Source organism: Sarcophilus harrisii, chromosome 1, assembly GCF_902635505.1.
Source record: "Sarcophilus harrisii chromosome 1, mSarHar1.11, whole genome shotgun sequence".
NCBI classification, from domain to species: Eukaryota; Metazoa; Chordata; class Mammalia; order Dasyuromorphia; family Dasyuridae; genus Sarcophilus; species Sarcophilus harrisii.
The window spans coordinates 391,399,768-391,408,071 of record NC_045426.1 but is presented as its reverse complement, the minus strand read 5'-3'; positions in this window follow the sequence as shown (position 1 = coordinate 391,408,071).

Below are 8,304 nucleotides of genomic sequence, written 5' to 3'. Positions count from 1 at the left end.
TTCTTCAAATAACTTAATGGAGTGTTTCATAATGAAATTATTGTCTTAAAGCAGTAGCTTTTTCTCTGCCCTAGTTAAGGGTCAAATAAAATAAAAAGTCTCATTAGTAAGCCTCAAAGAATGGTTGGTTTGCTGTGCTATTCATTTGACAGAGTTAAAAGTTGAATGTTTTTATGTTTATTGCTCTTCTTTTTAAAAAAATTAAACTAAAATTTTATTTTCATTTATTATTCTTTTTAGAAACAAGATATAGTATATGATGGTACAATGATGTAGTACTTTATGTTTTGATGTTGGCTTATCTTTGAACTTAACCAACTCCTAGAAATCACATTAAGGTAAAGCAAAGCACTTTTCTCATCACTCTGTGAGGGTGGAAAATAGTTGAGAATTCTTGCTAAGAGAAAATTATTTTATCTGTAATTGAGGTACTTTGTACCTTTTGGTTACTTTCCCTGATTATTTAAGGAATTTTTATATGTTGTATTTGGCTTTGATTTTTCTCTATACTTTCAGATTTTGCTTGACTTTGTATTGCAGTTATTTATATAACTGTTATTTCTCTATTAGAAGATAAGTTTTTTTTGAGGGAAGAGGGAGTGAATAAAGGACAGAGACAGAGTGATAGAGATTGCCAGACATACAAGAGAAAGACAGTCAGAGAGAGACAGAGATAGGTAGAAATTCATAATCAAATAAGGATACTTCAACGTGGTGCATATCTTTCATTTATGCCATTTGTCCTCCCATATTCATTTTTAACTCAGTTCTGGTGAAACTGATCTAGTCAGGACTACTGTGCCTCATGGACTGACAGATAATAGAACTGTAATAGAACTTTTAGACATCTAGTTCAATCTTTTATTTATAATAAAGAAACTGAGGCCCCGAGAACTTAAGTGACTTGCCCCAAATCAGGCAGGCATAAGTAGAAGAATCAGAATTTGCACCCAAGTCTTCTGCCTCCAAAATCAGGATTCTTTTCATTGTATCCTATTGTCTATTACCTTGTCATCTTTCTCCTTTTAAAACAAATTCTCCAAATAAAATAAATAATTTGAAACTTGAAAACAAATGTATTTGGAAGATTTATGTCACAGAGATTAATTGAAGTGGAAACAGGCAAGGAAAGATTCTCCCCCTCCCCCAGCTATATCACAATTTAAATGCTATTGGAATCCAAGAAAAACCTCAGTTAAGCTAAGGAAATCAGTTTGAGGACTCAGCACAAAGAATCAGTTGTCTGGTAAATTTAATTTTCTGGCCACCTGAAAAGTTCAGCAGAAACCACTTTTTAGTTTCACCCTTTTGAGTTGGAAAAAAACAAAAAAACAAACAAACTCCTTCCTAAAATGTGTCATTACATATTTCTGACAAGAACAAATAGAATATTGTTCCTTGGTGAAAATGTGGAGCTTTTTTTTTTTTTTTTTTTTTTTTTTTTTTTTTTTAAACTTTAGGATTGTACAGTGCCCTGGAGGAACTCCTCTGAAGATAAATTATGAAAGGCAGCATGGTGTAGTGGCTTAGGTGCTGGTTGCTGAGTCAGGAAGACCTGTTTTCAAGACAGAGTTCCGTTAGCAAATGTTTAATAACTTACTTTCTGGGAAAATATGTACAACATCTTTTAAAATTTAATTTGCATTATTAATATTTTATCTGTTACTCTGTTAAGTCTGATTTGCAACAATTTCCAATTTCCAATCAATGGTTAACATTGAAAAATTAACAATTGATTTAAAGAACTGACTCAAGTATATCCTTTTAAGTTTTGTTTCTAATGATTATTTTTCACATGATTGTGTCCTCCCAACTTTCCTTATTTGGAAAATGTCAATAAAAATACCTGTAACATGTAATATACCAGATTGTTGTGAGACTCAAATATAAACCATTATGGGCATTTTAATGAATCAAATGAGCATCTATTTTTATTTTTTTACTTTTATAGTTGTAGAAGGTGGACATCTTTGGGTTCTTTGGAAGCCCTTCATCATTCCACTTAATCTTAATGCCTTACTTCTGAGATTATTTCTAATTTATTCCACATACATTTTGTTTATACATAGTTGTTTGCATGTCATTTTCCCCACTAGACTATGTAGGTCTTGGGGTCAGGGATTGAGTTTTGCCTTTCATAGTCTTCTTAGAGTTTAACACAGTGCTTTACACATAGTAGGTGTTTCCTAAATTAGGTTTCTTGACTTTATTTTATTTGAACGTCTTTGTTTTCTGAGGATTAATTAGGTACTTTTGCAGCACTTCTTTTTGTTGTTGTTGTTGTTGTTTTTCATTTTCAACCATACTTTCTTTGGTGCTTTATTGTGATTCATATTAAAAAAACTTCCATCAGATTTTTGTACTGAAAGAAATAGGAGACCTACGTTCTCATTCTGTCACTACCAGCTATTTGATCTGGCATAAATTGTGATCTCTTTGGGATTCAGCATCTTGGTGTAGAAAATAAAGAAGGGCTGGAGCGTATTGGGTGATCAGGGAGGAATACTATTTTTGGGGTGAAGGTTTGTTGAGCTCTTTCCAGGGCTGCTCATCCACTATTGGTGTCCACCTTTTACCAAATCTCCACTTTAGGCTCCAAGAAGAGCCTATATAGATACATACACTTTAGGCTCCAAGAAACTAGAGCATAAGCAGTTGTTACCCCCTGGTAATTCCATTTGGGCAGATTGGGTAAACCAGATTGAGGGTAAGCAGAAGACTTCAAATCCATCAGTGATAAAGGGAGATGTTTACCCTAAGCATGCAAAGTCTTCCCCCAGTGGAATGGGCAGACAAGAACAATTTGTTCTAGTGGTCATGAAGGTATCTGAATCAGGTGCTATGGAGTGCTTAGAACTTCATCAGAGATACCAAGATTGTCCTCTGCATTCCAGGAATCATGACTTTGGTCTTGTCACTGAACTTAAATGACTCTGGAAGAAAGAGTGAAGTTGATTACTTTTTGCAACTCTGCCTTACTTAAATCCAATTTATTCATGAGTCAAAATATCTCTAGATGATGTTATAGGTCCATTTTGAAAATGAAAGGAACAGCAATGACAAAAACAAAGGAGGGGTAAAGTGTGTTAATAAAGCATTTTTTAAAATAGAAGAGCCATTTTTCTACTAATCTCAAGATAAAACTTTTTAGAAGTGCCATTATATGTGTACTTTTTTTTTAAAAAAAATTCATACCAAAGAAATGGATAGTTATATATTTTTAGTATTTTAGGATCCATGATTTTACCAGTGTAGATGTCCTTTCAGCAAAAAAAAGACTGCATTTTCTATGCGGAAGATCTTTATAAGCTATATAGATACATACACAAATATGTGTATATACATACATTTATTATTTCTTCCATTCATCTTTCCAATTAAAAAAAGGAAAAAAAAAACCCTCATAACAAATATACATAGACCAGGAAAGCGAATTCCCATGTTGTCTATATTTGATGCATTTTAAAGTCATCACTTCTTGATAGGAGGTAGGTATCATTGCATTAATTAGAGGTCTAAATTTTCTCAAAATATTTTATTTTTATGTTGTTATAAAAGTTCTTTTATATTCTACATCAATTTATCAGTCTTTCCTATTTCCCCTCAAATTATCCTTTTTTTTCCCAGCAGCATTCTATTAAATTCACATACTGACATTTTTTTTAGCTATTCATGAATTTTTCCATTTTTAATCAAAAAATCAATCTCTATTTAAAGGACATTTATAAAGGACATAATAGGCATTTGCCACTCCCTGAACAAATTTCTTCTTAATTTTCCCTTTAGTTCTAATATTTGAAGGCTATAATTTTGATTCCATATATACATATACACACATATTCAATAATCACATCATTTTCATAGGTACTAGTGAACTTGTTTGGGATGATGGTATGAAGAATAAGATTTTAAGAGGAAAAAAGAAAAAAAAAAAGAAAGAAAAACCAGGAAAATTGATTAAGACACTGAAAGAATCTGACATCATAGTCAATGTTTCTTCTTCAGTGGGGTTGGGAAGAGGAACATACCTACGACTTTTTTTCCCACCTCTATTATTTTTCCCAAATCAGTGCAATTTTTTTCTATTTTATTTTCCACTGTTCTTGAACTTGCTAATTCTCAGACTTGGCTATTTGTGAAGATTTGAGATATAGTATCCTTCCTGATACCTTGCCTACTATTTCTTTCCCTTCTTTTCCTCTCCAATACCCCAGAGGATTGTACAAAATGGCTTCTCAGGCTCTTTTCAAATGGGAGATTTTAGCATTCAGGAGAAACAATAGGTGTTCCCAGCACTCTTCATTTGTACACAAGATCGGAGGGAGTACAGGAAGGAGGATATTTAGCAGACAGAGTGACTGCTCAATTTTCAGTCTTATCTAGATTCTATTTTTTCTCTCCTCTCTCCTCCTTCCCTACAGGTTTGTTTTGTCTGTACTGCTTTCCTTAGTTTGGGATTTCTGGGGCTTTTATTTAGTTGAAACCTATTGTGGTTCCTGGCAAATGTGGAAAGCTTTAGTCCTCTGAACTCAGTGATAAAGACTCCTCTCCCCACCTCTTAGGATTTAAGTAGCACCTGGTGAAATTCTTGTGAAGTAAGTGTGACTGAAGACAAAAGACCTTCTGTAGAAGGCTGTCATTGCCTTTGAAGGTAATTAAGAAACAAAAAAAGGAAGGAAAAAAAACAAAAAAAACAAAAAGCCCACTGTGATACCATAAGACCTGTGTCTATAAAATCAGGTGGCAGCACCTGAGTGTCAACATATAAATCGGCCTCTGTGTGTGTGTGTGTGTGAGAGAGAGAGAGAGAGAGACAGAGACAGAGAGAGACAGAGAGAGACAGAGAGAGAAAGAAAGAGAGAGACAGAGAGAGAAAGACATAGAGAGACAGAGAGACTAGAGAGACAGAGAGACTAGAGAGACAGAGATATAGCAAGATTGAAAAAGGGATCTATAACCTCTTTTCTTCTTAATTTCTTGCTGCCTGGAATCAAGACAACTGAGTTACTGAGGGACATGCTTAGGTGGGACATGAATGGCAGCAACAAAGGACAATATCTTTGAATTATTTCTCAAGGATAGTGAGGAGCAGTGTATCTGTAGATAGAATTTTGTTTCACTGAAATTGATGAGGACAAAACAGCCTTGTCCAGAAGAGCATCTGCATTCCCTGGGAAAGACTCTCTTCCCATACATTATGCTGCTTCCCTGGGAAAGACTCTATTCCCACACATTATGCACCTTTTGGATGCTAAATCTACATTCCCTGGGAAAGACTCTTCCCACACCCTATCTCAAGTATGTTCCTTTCGGATGCAAAGCCCAAATTGTTTTGTTTCTGTATATAAGTAAGCCCTGAGAAAATGTCTCTTTGCAATTCTTTAACATTGCCCACTAAGAGAATATCTTAGTATCTTTCTCTCTTTAATAAAGTGCCTTTTCTTATCACAGCCTTTTGTGTAGCGTTTCTAGCAGCGAACCCACCCTAACTTGGTGTTTTGGAGAACTTGGAGACCAACCCATATTCCTGCCACGATCCATACCTCATCAAAATCAAATAAATTAGCATAGGAATTCAGAGGAGGAATAAAGGATGGGCACCTATAAATGTCTGTACTCCCAGAATTGTACATTGTAGTAGAGTAAAAAAGTCAGGAAGATCCAGGTACAAATCCTGCTTTAGCTACCACTAAGCTGTGTGGTTTTGAGTAAATTAACCTTTTGTGTCTCCATTTCGTAAACTGTAAAAACCAGGGGGTTAAACTCAGATGTCCTCTAAGGTTACTTCCAGCTCTAAGATTACATTTATAAGATCCTTGTTTTTTTTATTTATTATAATAACTCTTTTTTTTGATAGAACCCATGCCAGGGTAATTTTTTTTTTACCACATTATCCCTTGCACTCACTTCTGTTCCGATTTTTCCCCTGTCTCCCTCCACCCCCTCCCCTAGATGGCAAGCAGTCCTATATATGTTGAATATGTCGCAGTATATCTTAGATACAATATATGTGTGCAGAACCAAACAGTTCTCTTGTTGCACGAGGAGAATTGGATTCAGAAGGTAAAAATAACCCGGGAAGAAAAACAAAAATGCAAACAGTTTACATTCACTTCCCAGTGTTCTTTCTTTGGGTATACCTGCTTCTGTCCATCATTGATCAATTGAAACTGAATTAGGTCTCTTAGTCAAAGAAATCCACTTCCATCAGATTACATCTTCATACAGTATCGTTGTTGACATATATAATGATCTCTTGGTTCTGCTCATTTCACTTAGCATCAGTTCATGTAATTCTCTCCAAGCCTCTCTGTATTCACCCTGCTGGTCATTTCTTACAGAACAATAATATTCCATAACATTCATATGCCATAATTTACCCAACCATTCTCCAACTGATAGGCATCCATTCATTTTCCAGTTTCTAGCCACTACAAATACGGTTGCCACAAACATTTTGGCACATACAGGTCCCTTTCCCTTCTTTAGTATCTCTTTGGGGTATAAGCCCAGTAGTAGCACTGCTGGGTCAAAGGGTATGCACAGTTTGATAACTTTTTGAGCATAGTTCCAAACTACTCTCCAAAATTGGTTGGATTCGTTCACAACTCCACCAACAATGCATCAGTGTCCCAGTTTTCCCGCATCCCCTCCAACATTCATCATTATTTTTTCCCTGTCATCTTAGCCAATCTGACAGGTGTGTAGTGGTATCTCAGAGTTGTTTTTATGTGCATTTCTCTGATTAATAGTGATTTGGAACACTTTCATATGAGTGATAATAGTTTCAATTTCATCATCTGAAAATTGTCTGTTTATATCCTTTGAAGATACTTGTAAATGAATTGGATTTAAGTGAGGCAGGGCTGTGAAAAGTCACCATCCTCATTCTGTCCTCTAGAGACATCTGCATCCAGTGGCAAGATATAGATTAGGAAAATGGGAGATGGCCCCTGTTACCAGTAGACACAAATTGATGTGTGACACACACACACACACATACATACATAAACATATATATATATATACATATATATAATATATATCTGGAAATTATTCTATACTTATTTCTACTTATCAGTCCTTTCTCTGGGGCAGATAGCATCTTTCTTCATGTGTCCTTTATTTTTGTGTATTTATATAGCCAAAATGACTTAGTCACTTGAAATCATCCTTAAAAACAATATGTTATTTTTAAAAATGAGATTTTGTATGTTGTTTTGTTGGCTCTGTTTATTTTATCTTGCATAAATCCATAAAGATCTTAACACATTCCATTGTATGCTTGTGCCACGTTAAAAAAAAAAATTATTTCCTCAATTATTATCACATATTTTGTTCCAGTTCTTAGCTATTTCATAGTATAAATATTTTGGAATAAATGGGGACTTTTCCCCTCATTGATGGGTTCCTTGGGCTATATACTCCCAGTAATGGAGTCTTTGGTTTAAAGAATATGGGAGTTTTGGCCATTTTATTTGCATAATTCCAAATTGCTTCTAAAATGGCTGAACCACTTCCCAGCTCCAACAACAATGTATTAGCATCTTCCCACAATCCTTCAACATTGACTTTTCATTTTTTGTCATTTTTCAACTTTCAAAGTGTGCACTGAAACCTCAAGATTATTTTGATTTGCACTTCTCTTATTATTAGTTATATGGAACATTTTCTCATATGGTTGTGAATATTTTGCAATTCTTGTTGAAAGCTGACTGTTCCTATCCTTTGACTTTTATCCTATTGACTTGGGGAATGGTATACACACATACATGCACATATATATTTATATATACACACATACATACATGTGTAAATATTTTTAGTATGTCATATACCAAACCCTTATCAGTGAAATTTGATACAAATATTTTTCCATTCAACAACTTCCTTTTTTATTCTATAAGCCTTAAAATCTACACAGTTTTTCAGTTTTAAGTTATCAAAATTATCTATTTTATATTTTGTAATTGCTTCTACAACTTGTTTAGTTAACAATACATTTTATATCTGTGAGATTATATCATCTATTTCTCTTCTAATATTTATTTAACATTTATTGTGGAAGATGTTAATCTAAAACGAATTTCTGGCAGACTGCTTTCTGGTTTTCTTATCAGATTAAAAAAAAAAACAATTGGAAGTTTTCCTCTGGGGAATAGATTTTTCTATTTTATCAAATGCTGATCTATTGAATTCTATTTTCTGAATTTTATTTATACCATTGATAGATTTATCTATAATTTAATACCATGTGATTTTGTTGATGACTTTTATAAAATAGTTTGAGGCCTAGAAGTGCTA